General features: G+C 41.6%; 1 long non-coding RNA gene across 1 annotated transcript; it reads left to right on the forward strand.

The window, feature by feature from the left end:
- The first annotated feature begins 20,437 nt into the window (after positions 1-20,437).
- LOC115088701 lies at positions 20,438-23,168 on the forward strand. Its single transcript, XR_003855826.1, has 3 exons — positions 20,438-20,608; positions 20,743-20,821; positions 22,880-23,168. It is a non-coding gene; the product is annotated as an uncharacterized LOC115088701 (long non-coding RNA).
- Positions 23,169-23,438: the final 270 nt, after the last annotated feature.

Genomic DNA, 23,438 nt, shown 5'->3' on the forward strand with positions numbered 1-23,438 from the left:
ATCCAGCCCCTCTCCTCCAGGCAGCATGCAGGGAACAGGTCAGCCTGTAGCAGACAGAGAAAAGGAGGATCATTTTGGGGAGATTAGGAGAGGCTGAGTAGAGTTAATTGGAGGGTGAGATGAGAGAGGTATCAGCTGGTGGAGGGGGCGTGTATCTGTGTGTGAGAGAGAGGGAAACAAGGATAGAGGACATTGCTTATGTGTGTGAGAGAAAGGATTGGTGCCACATGTTTGTATGTATATATATATATATTTGTCATAAAGGGTAGGATGTTAGAGATGGCTTGCAAGGAGGCACAGGACCAGAGCATGGTAGGATGGTAGGGACACCTTCCTCCTCACCTCCCTACCCACTGCAATTCAAATCCTCCCTCCCTTGATCTTGGATTCGATCCCTCAGGTCTTGGAACCTTCTTTCCTTCATTCCTTCCTACTTTCCTCTTTCCCTCCTCTTCTGCATCCCAAATTCCTAATCTTCCTATCCCTAGTCCTCTTTCCTTCTCACACGCATTCCTTTTTCTCCGCCACCCATTCTTGATCATCCTTCCTCTTCCCAACCCTGACGTCTCCACCCTGTACCGATATGTAAGATCACATTTCTTCACCCAATAAAATGAAATAATTTATACGAATATAATTATAGTATAAAATTACTTTATTTTTTTAATGTAACATAAAAGATGGAAATGTTTGTCAATTTGCTTCAGAATTTTTACATTATTGCCCCAGGATCTACCCCTGAGCAGCCACAGGAAACTAGGGAACTGTGCCTTAAACCTTCTGTTCCCTGTTGTCAAACATCAGTGTATGGCGGAAAGGGGAAGAGGTGAGTGATAAGGGACAACAACATCAACAGTGCTTAGGGGGCGCCAAAATCCTAAATCCATCATTGCACCCTTGATGCAGTCTATAAATTGGCAACTGTTGAAAGTCAGGATCATGCACGAGCCCTCAATGAAACCTGTATTTAAGCATAGGCAACTGCCTTCGGCTCAAAATGTTCACACATACTGGAGCATTGGGGTTTTTTTGTTGCTATGCCATTGATCCTGGCCTGGAGCCGAGCCATTGTCCTTTATACCGGCTATCTGGGGAGGATCTGGACAAGGGTGTTCAAGGAAGGAGGACTCCCCTGTAGGTATCTACATGTTAAAGACAGCCCAGATCTCACTATCCCAAAATTGGATTATTGGTACATGTGTAGTGTAGGTCAAGTAGCTGAACTGGTCCTGGAGAAAATGTGATTCTTAGTAAACTGTGATATAAAAGACCAACAAAAAAAGATGCTTTCAAAAATACAGAGAATCCCAACATTTGAAGTGGTAAACTATATGGTCTTGAAAATTCACATGCTATTGGTCCTATAAAAGGTATCACAAACTACATCAGATGTTGTGTTGATGCCTTCATCAAATACTGTGTTGTTAAAGCAGGTTTCATGTCAAGCAATGGAATTATTTATGACTCAATGGTCTTCTCAATACCAGGTGATCAGCATAGAAAGATGCAATGCTTCCTAATTAAGGTATTTAAGGAAGAAACATAGGTGGCATTAACACAACAGAAGGCCTAACCCAACTAGCTGTGAACTGGCTTAATCTCAGCTGGCAACTGTGAGTAGTTAATAAATTCTCCCACAGTGGTCACTGGGATTATGTTAAACATAGCAATTTCCGTGCTCTAATGGATCAATAGACTCAGACTGCAACTTAATTATTCAGCTTTTCCACCAACATCACAGCTAAATGAGAATTGCATAAATGACACTTGTCAGTAATTGATCAAAGTTATCCATCCACTCTGTCAAAGGAAAAGCAATCTCTTTTCTGAAAGGTTTATACATTTTATTACAGGCTTCAGATCTAATAAAATTGTGTATATTTTTATTGTGCATCCATGAATTGTAAACTAGGTATAGTGGTGAAGGTCAGAATAAAGAAATTCAAAAGTAAACTTTTATCACTAACAAGGTTACTAAGTTTTTGATGTCGCAGATACTGCATCAGGAACTGATTGGATAATTATCAGTCACCATCAGTTCCTAATGCATTGCCTTCAGCATCTAAACAAACATCAATCAGTCTTGAGAGTTAAAAATAAAGATCAGAGGTGTGCTTATTGCAAATTGATTTGAGTTGTTAGTTTAGTTCTTAATTTTTGCCTTCAAAAATTGTAGGTACAATTTTGTAAATTTGGCTGGCCATGTTTTCAGAGTGGTAAAGAGAATTAAAGTGTAAAAGGGTGAGGAAGGAGAGGGAAACAAGCAAATAAAAAGCAAGGTTTGCAGCTATAGTTACTCTTCCAGAATTCTGCACAAAAAAAATGAAAGAATTTTGTGTACAATATTTTTAAACGGTGCAAAATTCATAGACTTTATTTGTTCAAATGGCATTGTCTAATCTCTGTCTTTGAGTAATAATTATTTAATTATAATGCAATACAGAAAAAAATTATTACTGAAAGATGCATAATTTCAAACTTTTGTGCAAACGTTTCTATTCATAAGGCCTGGTCCCCCACCTCACACACATCCACAATCACATTGCTCTCTTCCTTCACCAGGCTCTCTCCCCATCCCTCCAAAGCTTGATCATTCTCAGCTCACCTCCCCCTTTGGCTTGAACCCTTCGCTAGGTTTGATTTCGCACTCCCTCACACTTCAGGATCAACCCCCCATCATGCTCTCTACCTTTCCTCACCCGCCCCCCAGGTTGACTCCTCTCCCGTCTCTCTCTTTCTCTCTCGCTCTCTCTCCTCCATCAAGCTCAACCCCCATCGCTCTTTCTATTCTATTCAGCCTTCATCCCCCCCCCCCCCCCCCCCAGCTGTATCTCTTTCTGTTTCCCACCAGGCAAAGCTCCCTCCCTATCTATCTCTCTTCCCCCTTTCTTCAGCAAAACCCCAAGCACTCTGTCTCTCCCTGTTCCTCCAGCTTGAACCCCCCCCCCCCCAAACTCTCTCTGTACACATCTTCAAACTCCAACCCTGTTGCCGCAGGTCTCTGTCCCTCCCCCATCCCCAGCTTTCTGTCTCTCTAACCCCATCCCTCAGAATAGGATTTCTCCCCCTCCCAATGCTTTCTTTCTGCTACCCCCAAGCTTGAACCCCCTTCTCTCTCTCCCCACCTGCCAGCAAGATCCCCATCTTTATTTATCTGCCCCCCCCCTGCCCCAGACTTGACCTTCCTCCCCAGGTCTCTCTATCTCTGTTCCCCTTTTTCCCAGTTCTCTCTACCTTCACTTGCAGCAGGATCCCTCTCCTATCTCCTCCTCCTCCAATTCACTGTTTAGCTCTCTTTTTTCAGGCTCCACCTCCTCTTCTCCCTCCTCTGCCACATGCAGCAGCAGCCTCCTGTCTTCCAGTGTGCTCAGGCCATCACTGCTGCCTGCTGGCCCACATAGGCCCCGACCACCACCACCACTGCCATTGCTGCTTCTTCCTGGTCCCCATCCCAAATTCTGCACAATAAATGCCAAATTCTGTTTTGTGAAGGTATGCAGAAGGTCTGAAAATAACTGGGGAAACCAGTGTCCACGGGAGGAAAAATGCAAAAACAATGTATGCAGGTGAAAAGTGTTTTATCTGAATGAATCAGCTCTCTGAAAATCCCGCCCCCAGAGTGGCTGCAAGGTTGCATGTTTTCCCACAGTGCGTATCCTTTTCAAAGCATTGAGAGGGGACACCCCCAGGGATGTGTTTAGATCCTGCATACTTTGTACCTGTTGTGACATTCAAAATAAAAGTGTGTATGTACTTTTGCTATGAGAACTGGTGAAAAACCCATGGATAAAAAATGCACACATTCTTTGTTCCAAAGTGAACAGTTCGAACATTGTTCTCCTATAGAGCCTTTTTGAATCCATATAGGGAAACACTTTTCAAGGCTTAACCATTGCACCATTTATGATCAAGATAGTAAAAGCAGCTTCAGAACAACCCAGGAAGGTAAGATATGATCAAAACCTTTGAAACAAATATCAAAGGGTCTGTGTACTAAGCTGTGTTAAAACAGGCCTGGCAAAGCCCACTTCTGGCTTTAAAACCCAATACATTACACTAACTAAATTGAAAGTGTGGCAATATTAAAATATCTGTGTTAAACTAAACATGAAGCGACCAATAGACGAGAAGGACCGGTGAACACCAGGAAATCTTTATTCTGCACAAACCATCATAAAAAGCCCGACTCAGGCTGAGTTTCGCTCAATTGAGCTGCTTCAGGGGCTAATACAGCAAAACAGATATAATCACATATAAAAAACATATACACCATGCATACATAATTCAATCATATAAAATAAAAACAAATAAATAAGACTATTTAAAGTCATTATACAGACATAGATGAAAGAGTGACTGTGAAAACTTGTGATGACCAAAGCTTTGAAGGAATGATCTATATATAAGTGGTCTGTTCCTTATATTAGTATACAACTTATTGAATGACCTAATAACATTGTTCAAAATGGTAATGTAATGTGAAATCCTTTCTTAGTGGGATAAAACCTACGGAGCAGATTTTCAAAGGGTTATGCACGTAAGATACGTGCGTAACCCCAGAAAAGCTGCCCCTTCCACCCCTTGCACGCACCGAGCCTATCTTGCATAGGCTTGGCGGCACGCGCAAGCCACGGAACATGCATAAGTCCCGGGGCTTTCCTGGGGAGCGTGTCGGGGGGCATGTCGCGGCCGGCACGTCATTGGGGGCGTTCCGGGGGCGGGGCCGCGGCTGTGGTTCCGGCCCAGGAGCGTTCTGGGGGCATGGCCGCGGCCTCCGGACCAGCCCCCAGACCGGAACATGGCGCACCGCCAGCCGGCCCGGCGCACACAAGTTACGCATGCCTCGGGCAGACGTAACTTTTGAAATAAAGGTGGGGGGGAATTAGGGCCGGGGGGGCGGGTTAGTTAGGGGAAGGAAAGGAAAGGTGGGGGGTGCCGGAAAGAAAGTTCCCTCCGAGGCTGCTCTGATTTCGGAGCGGCCTCGGAGGGAATGGAGGCAGGCTGCGTGGCTCAGCGCGCGCAGGCTGCCGATTTTGCGCAGCCTTGCATGCGCCGAGTCCGGATTTTAAAAGATACGCATGGCTACACGCGTATCTTTTAAAATCCAGCGTACTTTTGTTTGTGCCGGTTGTGCAAACAAAAGTACGCGCGCGCGTACTTTTTTTAAATCTGCCCCTATATGTGTGTGTATCTATGTATATCTATATATTAATTTATATCCTTTGGTGCACTCAATTGAAAATAGACTAACCCAAAAGAATTTAAAAGGATATACCTATTCAAAGCACAGTTGATGCCAGTGGTTGCCTGCATGCAGCAGTTCAGCTTTCCTGAATATACTAAAAAATGTATAAAAATGAGTTAATGAATACACAAAGTCTCAACCTGACTATAAAACAACGCTAAGAGTCATAGCGTACCATGTACGGGTGGCCACTGTATCAGCTAGAAAATATACTTATGGAAAATTAATAACATTAACTAAAGGGAAAAATATAAAGATAAAGATATTTTGAACGCGCCTGTCATACCAAGTACATTATCTCTCTAAAGACCAGTATGAAAAAAATAAATCAATACAAAAAAAAAAAAGAATTAAACTGATACATAACGACAACGTCTAGCTGAACCAAACCTTAATTTAATACCCCTCAATTTTTAATTACCAGAGATTAAACCATGCAGGAAAGCCGCTTGCCAACCAGAATTGTACTGTCGGCCCGTGCGCTGATGGCCATTTAAATGCCATAATTCGCGCCAAATAAAACTCTTCTTTAAGAACATTTAAAAACAAGAAAAATGGAGGTTTTATTCTTAAAAAGTAAGGGACAGCATGGCAGCTACACCAAAAAATGACAATCAAGATAACAATACTCATCGAGTCCCCTCATACCACGCCCCTGATATTAATCCTCTCTCTCTTTCACACTCCACACTCTGTTCAGTCCCCTCACTCTCACCCCTCCAATGTCTCTCCACACACACTCATTTATACCTCAGAACCCCTCTGATCATTTCACTCACACCATTCAGCTTCTCCAATCCCCTAGCTCTGTCTCTCACTCTCAATTTCCTCACTCACACGCCACAGCACTCCCAATCTCCTCAATCATTTCCCCCTACATCCCTTCAGATCCCCTCACTCAGTGCCCCCACACATCCCCTCCAATCTCCCCTGCACCTCTCACTCACTCTGCTTTACCCTTATAACTGCTCAGATCCCTTCACTCACTCTTGCTCCCTGCCTATCACTCTCCTTCCTGCCAGCACCCCCTCACTTACTCTTGCCCGCTTTCTCTAACTCTATCTCCACCCGCCTACAGACCCTAAAATCCACTCACTCTCTTGCTCCACCTGCACCACCCCTTAATTCACCTTCCCCATCAGCTTTACAGTAGGAGGCCCATCATGGCAGTGCAGCACCTCAGGTCATGTCCTCTTCCTCTTCTCCCCAGGGCTGGTGTTATATTTTGAACCATGCAGGATACCATAGTGCTGTGTGGTTCAAAGCATGAAACTTGGGGCCAGGCAGCAAAGGAGGAGGATGTGACCTTTGGTGTTCTATTACTACTGTACAGCAAACAAATCAGGATCATGATGAGTTGAGAGTTGAAGGAGAGATACAGCATTGCAATTACCACCACCACCACCACCACCACTTTCACTGCACTACTCCAGCCCCAGTCTCCCATAGGAATTCCATATGTGAATTGCTCTCAGTATGAAGTTCCTCCTACTTTGGTGTCCTGGGCCAATTGAGTGAAGGTAACCAGGGACCCATGATGGTTTTTCTTGAGGAACCAAACCTAAGAAGACTTCTTTCCAGCCAGGTTTATTGTGGCCAGTTGTGATCAAGTATAACCCACCCAATCAGTTCCCATGGGTAGGGAGTGAAAGTAGGGATAAAGATCGGAAGCGTCCTATGTGTTGTTATAGAGATCTTCAAAACCATGAGAGGTCTAGAATGGGTAAATTTGAATAGGTTATTTACTCTTTCGGATAATAGAAGGACTAGGGGGCACTCCATGAAGTTAGCATGTGGCACATTTAAAACTAATTGGAGAAATTTCTTTTTCACTCAACGCACAAACTCTGGAATTTGTTGCCAGGGGATGTGGTTAGTGCAGTTAGTGTAGCTGGGTTTAAAAAAGGTTTGGATAAGTTCTTGGAGGAGAAGTCCATTACCTGCTATTAATCAAGTTGACTTAGAAAATAGCCGCTGCTGTTACTAGCATCAGTAGCATGGAATAGACTTAGTTTTTGGGTACTTGCCAGGTTCTTGTGGCCTGGATTGGCCACTGTTGGAAGCAGGATGCTGGGCTTGATGGACCCTTGGTCTGACCCAGTATAGCAATTTCTTATGTTCTTATGTTCTAGTGTAGCAATGGAGAAGACCTTTACACTAAAAAATCCCAAGGTATAATGTTAACAATTTTATTGTACTAAAAACAATTAAGAACTAGATGGCAAAAGGCAACTCAACAGATAATAAAATCCTTTCATAGAAACAGAATCTCATGAGAAAGCATTTCTACACATGGAGGATGAAATTTAAAAAGGAGTTACATGTGTAAATGTAACATGTTATTGTAGCGATTTAAAAAGACCATTTATGCATCTAATGTGCACTTACATATGAATATCCTATGGACAATTCAATGGCATGTATTATAGCAATTTTCAAAAGCCCACTTACATGGGTAAATGCACTTTACCCATGTAAAACCCCATTTTAAGCATGTAAATACTTTTTAAAATAAGGCCCTTGGGTAATAATTTGAAACTTATTAAGATAATGTTAACAATATCATTCTGCTTCTCTTAGGATCTTTTCTTATGCTGAATCCAAGAGTCAGATAAGTATAATGGTTATATTCCTCTTACATTACATTGTAGTTTGTTTTTAATCCAAATTTGTATTTAAAGAAATTGACTCTTTGTGTTGTATTTCTCTTTTACAGGCTCTTCAGGTAAATATCTCTTCCTGTATGCATCTGTTTCCCTCTGGTTTTCTCTTTTGGTCATGCTTTACTATTGAGTTTACAAAATACTTTACAGTTTCATTTTGCGCTCTGTAACATGTTGATAGTCTGGCCAGATTTAGTGTTGTTTCTTTGGTGTGGATGTGCACACTTATCGCTGGTCCTTTATTGTCAAAACTCCTGTGCAATGGCTCTGGTTGCGGTGGGTGTCCCTTGGGTAATGATTCCAGTTGCAGCGAGTTTGATCCTGTCACTGTGATTCTTCCACAAGGTAGAGTTCCCTAGTGAGATATCCATCGTTTTATTGAACTACTTTCTAACTAGGAAAAGAAAATGATAATCAAGAGTCCCTGTTTTACTTTCATTTAGGAGAACAGTCTTGGAACGTTCACTCTCACTCACATTCCAGGTTTTATCTTACATAGCAAATGGGTATGAAGAACAGGCGCTTTAGCACAATAGCTATTAATAACAATAGTAAAATCAAAGAACTTCAACCCCAACACAGTCAGCTCTCTGTTATGATAAATGATTCTCCTGCAACCTAAGTTATCTTATGTCTCACAGTTCTTCAGCACAATCTTTTCACGATCTTCCATGCTTCCCTCTACTTAAGAACTGGTGTAATATTCCCACCTGCCTGTTCAATACTCTTACAGTTAATTACTCTTCCCCCTTTTCTTAATGCAGGGAATCAGGAGCAACTTTAAGACAAACTGCTTTTGCCTCATTCAGTCCTTCACACTCACATACTAATACAGTTATTACCAATCCCTGTAACTGTTCCCTTCAAGAGTTGCTTGGCTCCTCCAAGTTTTATCTTAGCTACAGTATTGCTGGTGAACAATGCGGCAGCCTTCTTTCAACAGCAACCATCATCTCTGCCTCAAAGTTTTCACTGCAAAACTTTTTCCCCAGATCATATCCTTGCTCTGATGACATCACTACCAAAATAGTACACTTATAACAGTCCTCCCATTCCTTATCTCTGCATCTCCCTGCCTCCTCCATGCCCTAGAATAGGTAACAGCCGCGTCCATTTAGTTTTTACATTTGTTAAAGTAGTTGAGCTGTCCCCAAAATTCCAAGGGGAGCTGGTTACTGTACTCCCTTGTATCCTTCCACTGGATTTTACTTTTCTCTGCTACTAGGCTATACCTCATGCTGATGTTGCCATGGCAACCTTTCTCTGGGTAACTGCAGGTGGTAAAACCTGGGATGGAATCCTGTACACATGGGAACCCTTTTATCTGTGCTTCTCTGGTCACAAAAATGTGCTTCAAAACATTTATAAGTGATGGGGACCTGCCCAGGGCACCCCATCACTATAAATGTGTGATTCATGTATTTTAATTTATTCCCAGTGCTGCAGTCCACTCCCAGATTTCCAAACAGAAAATCAGGGGCATTTGCAGGGCTTCTTGCTGCTGGACATGTCCCCTTTGTGCCGTCGTGCTAGCCAGCATTTCTGGCTTAACCTGGGTGTTTAATCACGCAGCAGGGGCTTCCCAGGACTCTCAGCTGCTTGTTATAAGCAGCTTCCGCCAACCCCCCCCCCCCCCCCCCCATCATGCTTGATTTTATTTTGTTTTTAATATTTATTTTGCTTTCTTTTTTATTTTATTTCCCCTTTTGCCCTTTATCGGGTCCCATTCTGGATCACAGATTGATGATGTCACCACCAGGCCCAGTGGCAATAACTTCCCAGAGCTCCTGGTCACTTTCTTACATAAGAACATGCCATACTGGGTCAGACCAAGGGTCCATCAAGCCCAGCACTCTGTTTCCAACAGTGGCCAATCCAGGCCATAAGAACCTGGCAAGTACCCAAAAACTAAGTCTCTTCCATGTTACCGTTGCTAGTAATAGTGGTGGTTATTATCTAAGTCAACTTAATTAATAGCAGGTAATGGACTTCTCTTCCAAGAACGTATCCAATCCTTTTTTAAACACAGCTATACTAACTGAACTAACCACATCCTCTGGCAACAAATTCCAGAGTTTAATTGTGCATTGAGTGAACTTTCTCCGATTAGTTTTAAATGTGCCACATGCTAACTTCATGGTGTGCCCCCTAGTCTTTCTATTATCTGAAAGACTAAATAATCGATTCACATTTACCTGTTCTAGACCTCTCATGATTTTAAACACCTCTATCATATCCCCCCTCAGCCATCTCTTCTCCAAGCTGAAAATTCCTAACCTCTTTAGTCTTTTCTCACAGGGGAGCTGTTCCATTCCCCTTATCATTTTAGTCGCACTTCTCTGTACCTTCTCCATTGCAATTATATCTTTTTTGAGATGCGGCGACCAGAATTGTACACAGTATTCAAGGTGGGGTCTCACCATGGAGCGATACAGAGGCATTATGACATTTTCCGTTTTATTCACCATTCCCTTTCTAATAATTCCCAACATTCTGTTTGCTTTCTTGACTACCGCAGCACATTGAACCAACAATTTCAATGTGTTATCCACTCTGACGCCTAGATCTCTTTCTTAGGTGGTAGCACCTAATATGGAACCTAACATTGTGTAACTATAGCATGGATTATTTTTCCCTATAATGCATCATCTTGCACTTATCCACATTAAATTTCATCTGCCATTTCGATGCTAAATTTTTCAGTCTCACAAGGTCTTCCTGCAATTTATCACAATCTGCTTGTGATTTAACTACTCTGAAAAATTTTTTATCATCTGCAAATTTGAATACCTCACTCGTATTTTTTTCCAGATCATTTATAAATATATTGAAAAGTAAGGGTCCCAATAGAGATCCCTGAGGCACTCCACTCTCCACTCCCTTCCACTGAGAAAATTGTCCATTTAATCCTACTCTCTGTTTCCTGTCTTTTAGCCAGTTTGTAATCCACGAAAGGACATCGCCACCTATACCATGACTTTTTACTTTTCCTAGAAGCCTCTCATGAGGAATTTTATCAAACGCCTTCGGAAAATCCAAGTACACTACATCTACCAGTTCACCTTTATCCACATGTTTATTAACTCCTTCAAAAAAGTGAAGCAGATTTGTGAGGCAAGACTTGCCTTGGGTAAAGCCATGCTAACTTTGTTTCATCAAACCATGTCTTTCTATATTTTCTGTGATTTTGATGCTTGGAACACTTTCCACACTTTTTCCTGGCACTGAAGTCAGGCTAACCGGTCTGTAGTTTCCCGGATTGCCCCGGAGCCCTTTTTAAATATTGGGGTTACATTAGCTATCCTCCAGTCTTCAGGTACAATGGATGATTTTAATGATAGGTTACAAATTTTTACTAATAGGTCTGAAGTTTCATTTTTTAGTTCCTTTAGAGCCCTGGGGTGTATACCATCCGATCCAAGTGATTTACTACTTTTCAGTTTATCAATCAGGCCTACCACATCTTCTAGGTTCACCGTGATTTGGTTCAGTCCATCTGAATCATTACCCATGAAAACCTTCTCTGGAACGGGTATCTCCCCAACATACTCTTTAGTAAACACCGAAGCAAAGAAACCATTTAATCTTTCTGCAATGGCCTTATCTTCTCTAAGTGCCCCTTTAATCCCTCAATCATCTAAAGGTCCAACTGACTCCTTCACAGGCTTTCTCCTTCGGATATATTTTAAAACGTTTTTATTGTGAGTTTTTGTCTCTATGGCCAGAGTTGCCTCTACGGCCAACTTCTTTTCAAATTCTCTCTTAGCCTGTCTTATCAATGTCTTACATTTAACTTGCCAATGCTTATGCATTATCCTATTTTCATCTGTTGGATCCTTCTTCCAATTTTTCAATGAAGATCTTTTGGCTAAAATAGCTTCTTTCACGTCCCCTTTTAACCATGCCAGTAATCGTTTTGCCTTCTTTCCACCCTTTGCCAGCACAAGCAGCAGCAGCAGCAGCAGCAAGAGCCTCTCTTCACTTCTCTCTTCTCTGCCATGCCTGGGAAGAATTGCTGCAGTAGACTGATGCTCGTTCCACCCCCAGAGTAGAGCAGCTGCCTTCTACTTTTCTGTAACATGACACAATTTCTTTAAAAGCAATGAAAAGGGGCTTTAAAACTGGGACTTTTTCTCTGGTTCCAATTCAGTGAATAAGATAAGATAAAAGGAAAGATAATGGTGAGGCTGGCTTTCATGATTATCCATGGGAGCAAAAGAAAATTTTAAAATTACATTTTCCTTCCCACAGAAAAGAATGTCAGTTATGTTAATACCCGGAATGTTTCCCATATTTACTCCTGCTCTGAGCAGGGGGTAATTCTCTTCAGGGTAGAGACCTAGGGAATGCAAATAAAGGCCATTTATTGCGTGAGTGAATAACTCTTTAGGGGAAGAGACTAGAGGTGGAGTGGAGCCCAATAATGGAGACAATAGGTTGGTTTCACCTCCCACATGCTCTACATGCCTTTTTTATTCCCTACATATTAGTTTTGTAATATTTCAAAATTGCATGAATGGTAGCCACATATACCTTTTTACTACAGTAGATAGGAAAAAAAACAATATTTTGATGCTATTCGACTTGTGGAGGCCTAAACTCCGATTGAGATTTGAGAATAGTTCCGTTAGGTGAATTTCCCGTTTTATCCTTCTTTGGTTTTGGCTTCAAACTCCATTTTTCATCAATTCACAGATATTGGTTAATATGTAAGGTCAGGATCTAAGGTCACACTTCCCTGATAGAAGTAATTGAATGGCCGAGATGTATCTCAGACCTTCAATTTGTATAGCCGAAACAGCAACAGCAAGATATCATTCTAGTGTGTTTCCCATGATGAAGGAGTTGAAAATCTGATGGTGTGCCCCATGCTTTATGTCATCCAAATCCTCCACAGACAAAAGGTAACAATTAATTTTCACTCACCACATATAGTCCAGCTGCATAGTTGGCCAATAAATTATATTACCACATATATAGGGCCAGTGCAAGGGTATTAGGTGCCTTAGGTGAACTTTTTGCCTTGTGTTCCCAGCCCTGGCCCCGGCCTGAACCTCCTCTACTCCTGGCCCGAACACACAAGTAAAAATTATTCATTTATAATATTAGATTTTACATGAAAAAGGACATTCAAAGTATAGTATTTTTAAATGAAAGTATCACAGCAGTGCATGTAAATATAATGTACATATTGTATGTCAACCAGAAAACCCTGATAAAATGTAAAAATACCATTTAGAACCCATATGGTATTAAACCTATTGTAATGCGTGTTGGGTGCAGGCTTGGTATTCAACACTGTGAGTAAAGTGAATTAGAATTACAATATAGTAAACCTCCCATACCAAAACAGCACTAAGTACCAGCACACAAATAGTAACAACCCTACTTAGAAAAACACAAACACGCACATATTCTCTCTCACTCAAACATATAATCTCTCACACACATAGACATGTCCTCATTCACTCAGATAGGCCCTCTCTCACACAAACATACACAATACACACACACACACACATAGGTTTCTTGTTTCATTCACATGTGCACCCTCTCCCAGGCTCCCTCACTAATACCATTGCTCTCTCGTGTACACATAATCTCTCTCACTGACATACACAGCCTCATACAAGCTCTTCTCTCTCTCTCTCTCTTTCTCTCTCACTTACATACATTTTCCCTCATAGAGGCTCCCTCTCTCTCATACACACACACACCCCTTCCCTCTGTCTCTCATACATACCCTCATACAGACACTTTTTGTCTCTTGCACACACCCCTTCACACAGGCTCCCTCTCTTTCTGGCACACACACCCTTACACAGGCTCCCTTTCTCTCTCACATACACACATGTACTCTCACTCCCTCACATAGAGAGAGAGAGGGAGCCTATCTCACAAGCAGACAAAAAGAGGCGCCCTCACATTCATACACACATCCTTCCAACCTCTCTCTGGCTCACAGGTATTAGACCTATTGTAATTCGTGTTGGGTGCAGGCTTAGTACTCAACGCACAAATCTTTGACTGCAAGCAGAATGGGCTCTACTTGTGGCCCATCAAATTTCTTTTCCTCTTGGCCATGAGAAGGATATGCTCCGCTCATTGCCTGTCAAGTACCTGCTCCTCTCAGCCTCAAGCAAGATGAGCTCCACTCATGGCTGGCCGAGTCTCTTCTACTCTTGGCTTCAAGTGGGATGGGCTCCACTTACGGCCTGCTGAGTCTCTTCTCTTGGCTGCAAGCGGGGTAAGGTCTGCTCGTGGCCCATGAAGTCTCTGCTCCTTTCAGTCATGAGCAGGATGGGCTCTACTCATGGTCCTACATGGCTACTCTTTGCCGCCTCCTAGGTGACCACTTAGTTTGCCTAGTGAATGCAACAACCCTGCTCATATAGTACGCTTACTTAACGTTTTCAAAAACATTTTGTGTGTGGGACTCAGATGGAATATGTTTTCACTTTATTTATCGGAAAGTAAAAAGAACACTGTTCTATATTCACCTAAGGGTAATATTCAAAGGCTTTTACAATAATAAATATGTGTTTATCTGCTTAAAAATGCATTTTGAAAATGTCTTCCTCCCTGCAGAAAAAAATGGATGGAGTTATTTCAAGGGAGTGAAAGGAATGAAAGTTTATGCAGAGATTTAATTTCATTTTGCACACGTATTTTGCACCTGCTTCCATACAGATGCAAAGCATGTGGGTACAAACATACCCATGTTTCTTGTGCAATTACATTTTCAAAGGAAAACTCCATGAGGTGTTTCCCTTTTCAAATGAGCTCGCAGTCTCATGGATATAAAGAACAAAGTAGTTGGGGACTGCAAGATCCCCTTTGAGTCTCATTATTTATTTATTTATTTATTCGCTTTTATATACTGACATTCATGTTGACTTCATGTCGGTTTACAGGACCGATCAAATACAAATATATTATTGCTCTCTAGAGGCTCAATGCACTCATTTAAAAGCAGAAAAGGAGAGTATGGTAAATAGCTATTTTGGAAGGTCAGAAAAATATGGAAATTCTATTCTGAAATCAATCAAGTTGTCCTAGAGGTATAGAAAAGCATGAAAATGTAAATAATGAATATATACAGGCTAATTTTAAAATGAGCATATGGGCGTGAGTGGACATACGCTGTAATTTTAAATCATGCGCACCCTTCTGTGCATATGATTTAAAATACGCCTACTGCACAATAGGAATGCCCCCAAATTTTAAGCGGTTACTCAAGCAAACGTACTTCATGTATCTTCCTTAGGACTTGTCGGCTAAACATGATTGCGCAAAGGACATTCCCATTTTTCCAATTACTCCACAAGTTTGCCCTCTGGTTCTTCTTCCTACATTCTCCTCAGTTGACCCAGACCCTTACCCTGTCATGTTAGACTTAAAACATGATTTCTGCAGACTTACTACTCATTAGGAGCAGCAGTAAATTTACACGGCTAATAAGCCACCACGTGCTGCGGCCTCCGGCTTTAAAGTACGAATTTACACTCGTAACTGTTAGACCTGCCCTGTACGCTCATGCCTCTCCCCTTTTCAACCTCCTTTTTTTTTACCTTGTGCACGTGCATATACACGTATAATTAGTGACTTTTAAAATCTGTGTTGTTTATACTTGGCCCACATACTCACATATATAGGCCTTTCAGTACAAGCAACACTTTTAAAATTCGGCCCATAATGAGGTATTTGGGGTTAACCAGTCTCAAAAGCATGGGATGGATCATAAACCTTATTACAATTTGAAGAAGCTTCATTATGTCTTTTCAAACATGTAAAGTTATTCAAATGAGATTGTATTCAATCCTGAATTTTATTGGGAGCCAGTGTAATGAAATGAGGGTTGGAGTGATGTGATCGTATTTTTTCATTCCTGTGAGTATTCTGGCAGCTGTGTTTTGAAGGATTTGTAGCGGTCGGATGGTGATGAGAGGTAAATTGAAGAGCAGGGAATTGCAGTAATCTATGTTGGAGAAGATGAGTAGTTGGAGAACTGTTCTGAAGTCGTTGGGGGAAAGGAAAGTTTTTAGGTATCATAGGGTTAGTAGCTTGTGATATCCATCTTTGATTTTTGCGGAGATGTGGTTCTTAAAGGATAGCTCCTTGTCTATTATTATTTATTTATTTTTATTTATTTATTTATTTGTAGGCTTTTATATACCGAAGTTTAGCAAAAGGTCCTCACTCCGGTTTACAGGTATAACAATATATTACAGGCGTAACACAACTGGAACAACATCAGATACCGATAGGTTATAACAACAGATACAAATTTGTTATATATAACAGCTTATATATCAACAGATTATTATTACTCCTAAGTTGCGGGCATGGGTGACAGGGGAGATTACCAATTTTTTATTCGTTATGTTGAGTGGTGGTATGTGCATAGGATTCTTCTTTCTATCCAGCATGATTATTTCTGTCTTATCAATGTTTAGGATAAGTCTCATGTTGGTTAGTAGTTGCTTTATTTTGGTGAAGTTTTTTTGTAGGTGTCTTCCAGAGAGTTGTGTATTGGGATAAGTATTTGGATGTCATCAGCATAAATGAAGTGAGTCAGTTTAAGGTTTGAGAGGAAGTGGCATATCGGGAGAAGATAAATGTTGAAGAGTGTTGCTGATAGTGTGGAGCCTTGGGGAACTCCAGTGTCAAGGTTTATTTTCTTTGAGAGAGTGTCATTGATTGACACCTGGTAGGTCCTTTTTGATAGATAGGATGAGAACCATTGTAGGGTTTTTTCTTTTACACCAATTTCGGAAAGACGTTCAATCAAAATTGAATGGTTTACCATGTTGAAGGCTGCTGATAGGTCTAGTAGGACTAGAAGGTAGCTGTGGCCATTGTCGAATCCTTTGAGCATGGTGTCGTTTAATGATAGGAGTAGTGATTCGGTGTTTAGTCATTTCCTGAAGCCGAATTGCGTGGGAAGTAGGATGTTGTTCCATTCCAGGTGGTCACTGAGTTGGGAGTGTAAGATTTTTTCAATAATTTTGGCAATGAATGGTAGATTTGATATGGGTCGGTAGTTTAGTGGATTTTCTGGATCAAGGTTGTTTTTTTCAGTATGGGTTTGATAATTGCTGATTTTAGGCAGTCGGGGTAGTTTCCTTCTGTGAGGGATATCCTACCAAAGCACACCTTCCTCTTTCACATGTCATTGAATACTTGGTTTCTTCATTGCTGTTAAGACATGGCCCCTTTGAATGGCTTTTTGATGCTGCCCTAACAATTGGTGTTGCACATGTTAATAAGGCAGTCATCACATGCCCATGCCATGTTTATTGCCTGACTAAGAAAAATGAGAGCCCTAGCTAATACCACTGCTTCTGCTGCAGTAACCACCCTACTTTCCTTCCTCTAGCTAGTCCACCAGGCCAAGAGTGGAACCCCTCTAACCTGCCCTGGTAGGTCCTTCTGCCAGCTCTGATAAGTTTCCATTTCTTCTCTCACATCAAAGAATGTGTGAAGTGTATGGTTCTCACATGCAGTTTAGTCCAGTAGGTATTCTCGGGTAGATAGATCAGTAATAATACCTTTATAGTTAGTTGTGCATTTCCTAGAATGTGAATTAATGAATAGGGATGTGCTTTTGTTTCATTTTGTTTTGAAAATGAAAGAAAAATGAACCAAATTTTATTCCTGTTTCATTTCATCTCAAAGGTACCCCCAACTCTGCTACCAAACATTAAAAAAAAGAGCCCTTCCCCTTGTTCTGGGCCCCTTCCATTCACCAGCTCAACCTGCAAAAATAAATGCTCCTCCTCACCCTATCCATGTGTTTAAATATATGTATTTATTTATTTATTTATTTAAAATTACTTGTTGCTCAGTGTTTGGGATGAGTTGCATAAAAACATACATAAAATAAAGATAAAACATGGCTTTCAGACAGACAGCAGCAAATAGTAACAAACAAAGGATGCTTTACAAAGAAATCAGCATGACTACATCAAACACTTTGTGAAGCTGAATGCTGAATAAGGAACTGAGAGCTAGGGCATTGCTGGAAAGGCTGCTAAATAGGAATGTTTTTAAGGATTTTTAACATTCTTTGGGATCCTTCAGGCTGCACAGATGGGAGGGAAGGAATTCCATAAAACCGGGCCAGCAATGGAAAAGACTCTTTCACATGTAATGGAAAGTTGTGCTGTATGTGGAGATGGAATGTCCAGGAGATTTTGACTGAAGACCCGGAAAGTCCTGGTAGGAATGTAAAGCCATAGAGTTAAGCTAATCCAGGGAATAGTGACTTTATTTAGGAGATTATTGGTAGCCAATGGAGTGATTGTAGTATAGGTAAGAACATAAGAATTTGCCATGCTGGGTGAGACCAAGGGTCCAGCAAGCCCAGCATCCTGTTTCCAACAGAGGCCAAACCAGGCCACAAGAACCTGGCAAGTACCCAAACACTAAGAAGATCCCATGCTACTGATGCCAGTAATAGTAGAGGCCATTCGCTAAGTCAACTTGATTAATGGACTTCTCCTCCAAGAAATTATCCAAACCTTTTTTAAACCTAACTGCACTAACCACATCCTCTGGCAACAAATTCCAGAGCTTAATTGTGAATTGAGCGAAAAAGAATTTTCTCCGATTGGTCTTAAATGTGCTACCTGCTAACTTCATGGAGTGTCCCCTAGTCCTTCTATTATTCAAAAATGTAAATAACCGATTCATATCTACTCATTCAAGACCTCTCTTGATTTTAAAGATCTTTATCATATCCCTCCTCAGCCATCTCTTCTTCAAGCTGAACAGCCCTAACCTCTTCAGCCTTTCCTCATAGGGGAGCTGTTCCATCCCCTTTATCATTTTGGTTGCCCTTCTCTGTTTGCGAATGTTAGTACCAGTAAGTATATGTGCAGCAGCATTTTTAATTATTTGCAGTGACTTAATTGTGTTCTGTGGAAGGCCTTCATATAGCAAATTGCAGTAATCTAGAGCTGTAAGAATTAATGACTGGAGAACTGTTCTGAAATCTGTAGGATCAAGGAGTGGTTTCTGGTCTGAGGTGATGAAGGAGTCTAAGTTTGGACAATTAGACTTGCACTACTGCTTTAACTTGAGACTGCATGGACAAAGCTGGGTCAAGGATGACACCTAAATTATGCATTTTCTGAGAGATATGCAAACCATGATTGTCAAAGGAAAATTTGGATGGAATTTTATATATATAGTAAACAACCTATAATTAATTATTACTTCAGTTTTCTTGAGATTTAGAGGTAGCTTGTAAGGAAAAAGCTAGTTTCTAATAGTGGATAGGCAAAGCAAGGTGAATCGTATGGTAGCAAACCAGGTAGATTTTTGTGGAAAATAAAACTCAATGTCATCTGTGTATTGCCTATATGAGAGACCAAGTGTAGAAAATAAAACAGCACAATGGTGTGAGATAACTATTGAGCAAGGTCACACATAAGACTGAGCCTTGAGGAACCCCTATTGAAATTGGATATCATGATAAAGTGGTGGAAGCAAATCTCATTTGCTGTGTTCACTTAATAAGCTATGAGATGAACCATGATTGAACAGATCCAGCTATCCCAATACTAGCAAGGCAAGTGAGAAGAATGTTATGGTTCAGGGTGTCAAATGCTGCTGTAATGTTGAGAATTATTAACATAAAGTTATAACATAAAGGAAGTCAAAACCTTGGTGTATGTTGTTAGGATGTTTTGGTGCTGTGGAGTTTTCTGAATCTAAATTAGTATTGGTCGAGAACTGAGTAGTTACAAAATATTGGGATAGCTGTTTTAGTACAATGGACTCGATTATTTTGGTTAAAAATGGGAGAAATGAAATAGGCTGAAAATTTGAGAAATCAATGGGGTCCGCAAAAGGCTTTTTCAAGATGGGCTGGACTGAGGTTTGTTTTAAGGTAGATAGGAGATTACCAGACACACTTTAACTATTCTTATGAAAAGTTCAATGATGTCACCTCAGAGAAGTTTAAGAAGAACAGGTTAAATGAACATGGGGATGAGTTTAGGCTATTGACTTATTTGTAGAATTTCAAACTGTGATACATATTCAGATTCATTCTAGCAATTTTGTAATGTATTGTCATTGTTCATGGGAATGATGTAGCACAAAGCTTTGCAATTTTACCGGGTCATTCATCAAGCTGTGATAGGGCATCATCGCATGCTAAATGGGATCTAGCATGTGATAAAACGATACAAATCACGGTGCGTATCGCAATATGTATTAGTATTAAATATGATAATGAGTATGCAAAATCAAGAAAATTATGCAAATAAGGGACTCCTACCTTATTGAGTGATAAAATGTTGCATATTAACGCCTGATTTAATGTGGGAAATAACACCTCTTTTATTTGCGGTAGGAGGCAAAAAAGGTTTTTATCATGCCTTAGCGGCCTTTATCCCAGGATAGCAGCAATTATGATGTGTGATAAAATGAGGCCTTCTCTCTGAAACATCTACATAGCCATGGTAGGCCAATAAAAACACTTTTGTTACCTGTCCTGTTTTCCTAAAGCCAGGTGGAATTCTACTAGTTGTGGGATACTGGATGCTTCAGGCTGCTCTACATCATCAACAACAACAACAACAACAACAGAGAAGGGAGGTTCAAATGCCTTCTAGGGATGTGTCTGCACCAGAGCCTGAGCTGCAAGCCCCGCCTATGGAATAAGATGGCCTATATCAGGCTTGATATGGTAAACACAACCAGAGAGAATATAGACCCCTACTATTTGCACAACACACACATACATAGGCCTCTGTAAACATGAGCATTTTTGGAATTTTGATTAAGTGTTATTTATGTATTGTGTACCTTGTTTTATAATAGGTACATACAAATCGGATTTGTGAGAGGAGATGGTAATAATAGATTTAAACGCGTGCAGCGTATTGAAGACTCGTGAAAGGTTGGTTGTGAGATTGAAATATAGTTACGGTTAGATTATAAGCATAAAACACTTCGTGGAGCATTATTATCTGTTTTTATTTCAGGTGGTGAGTTCATATATATGATGTGCAGCTGCTTTTCAGGCCGATACAGTAAGGGGCGGTAGAAAGAGGTGCGTTAGTGCCCGGTGCACCCGCGTTTGCCGCACGCACAGTTCGGATCACCTACCGCTCGATACTGTATTTAAATGGCATGCAAATGCAAGCCGCGTCCAACGCGCGTCCATGAAGCACAATCCATTTTACTGTATAGACACTATACAGCGCCTATACAGTATCCTGGGTATGCTGGTACCTGTCATTTCAAATGACGTTTGAAATGACAGGTACCAGGAAGTGGATGGCTCTCCTACAGACCCCGCTGCCTTGAGCGCCCAGCGCCAGAAAGCCCCAGCAGCCGGCGATCGGAGGCAGGGAGCGCAACCCAAACCAACCCAATCCACAGAAAAAAAATGCTTCTCGCACTTAGCCGCCCAGTCCCCAACCAAACCAACCCAATCCAAGCCCCAGCAGAGAAAGACGAAATTTCACAGTCCCAAACTTTCCCCCAGCCCCCGCTCACCTGCCCTGGCCGCGGCCACGCAAGCCCCCAGCAGCAGCAGTAGTAGAAGGGCGTCAAGAGAGAGCGGCTTCAGCAGCCCCGCCAGCTAAAGTGAATATGTGCACGCCTGTACGTCCAATATGGATGCTCAAGGCAGCGAAGGCGCATGCGCACACGCCATGACCGGCTGGAAGTCGGAGGTCACGGCGTCTGCACATGCGCCTTTGCTGCCTTGAGCGCCCATATTGGACCTACAGGCGTGTACGTATTCACTTTAGCTGGCGGGGCTGCTGAAGCCACTCTCTCTCGCCGCCCTTCTACTTCTACTGCTGCTGCTGGGGGCTTCCGTGGCCGTGGCCAGGGCAGGTGAGCAGGGGCTGGGGGAAAGTTTGGGACTTTGAAATTTCATCTCTCTCTGCTTGGGCTTGGATTGGATTGGGTTGGTTTGGTTTGGGAATGGGCGGCTAAGTGCGAGAAGCATTTTTTTTCTGTGGATTGGGTTGGTTTGGGACTGGGCGGCTAAGTGCGAGAAGCATTTTTTTTTTTTTGGTGGATTGGGTTGGTTTTGGACTGGGTGGCTAAGTGCGAGAAGCATTTTTTTTTTCTGTGGATTGGGTTGGTTTGGGACTGGGCGGCTAAGTGCAAGAAGCATTTTTTTTTCTGTGGATTGGGTTGGTTTGGGACTGGGCGGCTAAGTGCGAGAAGCATTTTTTTTTTCGGTGGATTGGGTTGGTTTTGGACTGGGCTGCTAAGTGCGAGAAGCATTTTTTTTTCTGTGGATTGGGTTGGTTTGGGATTGGGTGGCTAAGTGCGAGAAGCATTTTTTTTTCTGTGGATTGGGTTGGTTTGGGATTGGGTGGCTAAGTGCGAGAAGCATTTTTTTTTCTGTGGATTGGGTTGATTTGGGACTGGGCGGCTTTTGGTGGTAGAATCAGATAATTACATTCTTGTGAATACAGACAGTGCAATGGAATGTATGGGATCATCTTAAATACCAAGGTTAAAGCTTTAAATTGAATATGCTGAGCAACCAGTGAACCACACTAATGCAAGGGTCAGGGTAGGCGGTAAATTAGTAGGTTAAAGACGCGGCAAGATAGCATGCTAAAAAGGCGATAGTCGGAGCACACTTTACTGTATGGGAGGGAATAGCTAATCATATCGTTTACATACATGTACATGCCGCGGGCGGAAAGGGATACGTGTCAAGTTAAAGAAGCAGTAAGGATCGGTAAAAATAGATAATCGCGGGTTAGACTTACGCGGCGAAATTGTGAGTACACAGCGGGTTAGAAACGGGGTAACTGCGGCCACGCTTTACTGTATCAGCCTGTTTATTTGGGAGGAATAGATATTTTGAATCGTGGAGAAAGTGAGTTTTTTTGCCGTTGAGGTTGTGAGTGATAATGTGGGGGAAGAAGCTGTTTTGAACATTTGTTTATTTAAGATAATTGCTTCTTTGTCTAATTTTTTGAAGGATTATAGTACTTTCTGGGCTCTTGAAGGGGTGATGCCTCAACAATTGAAAACTGGAGAGTTTTGCTAATCCTTGGTTGGATTGGAAGTAAGCATCCCCTGAAGAAGCTGTGGCGAAACAGGGATCCTTGTTGGGACGTGGTGGATCGCTTCCACTTGAAATGAATATATGGTGTAGCATGCCCAAATGAAGATAGCTCTAACCATCAAAGTTTCGATGGTTTAGAGGTGTGAGGAAGGTGGTGTAGTGCTCCCATATGACATTAGTAAGTGGTGGAGCCTGTTGAGATTTAGATTACTTCGATAATAATAGGGTTGGGGATTTTAGATGTGTGGTGTTTTAGTGGGTGGGGAGTGTGTGTGATATGAATGTTTAAAAGGGAGTTTTAAGTCAGTGCTGCTATGGTGGTGTGGTAATGTTGGTATAATGTCCATGAGGTTGCACAAGTCTCTGTATCACTGATGTAATTATGGATATATTTATGCTTTAATGTGTATGTACTTCTATTGATATATGTTTGAAATATATTGATAAATATGCTTTGGAAAATGATGTTCAT

This window comes from Rhinatrema bivittatum, chromosome 3, assembly GCF_901001135.1.
Source record: "Rhinatrema bivittatum chromosome 3, aRhiBiv1.1, whole genome shotgun sequence".
NCBI lineage: Eukaryota > Metazoa > Chordata > Amphibia > Gymnophiona > Rhinatrematidae > Rhinatrema > Rhinatrema bivittatum.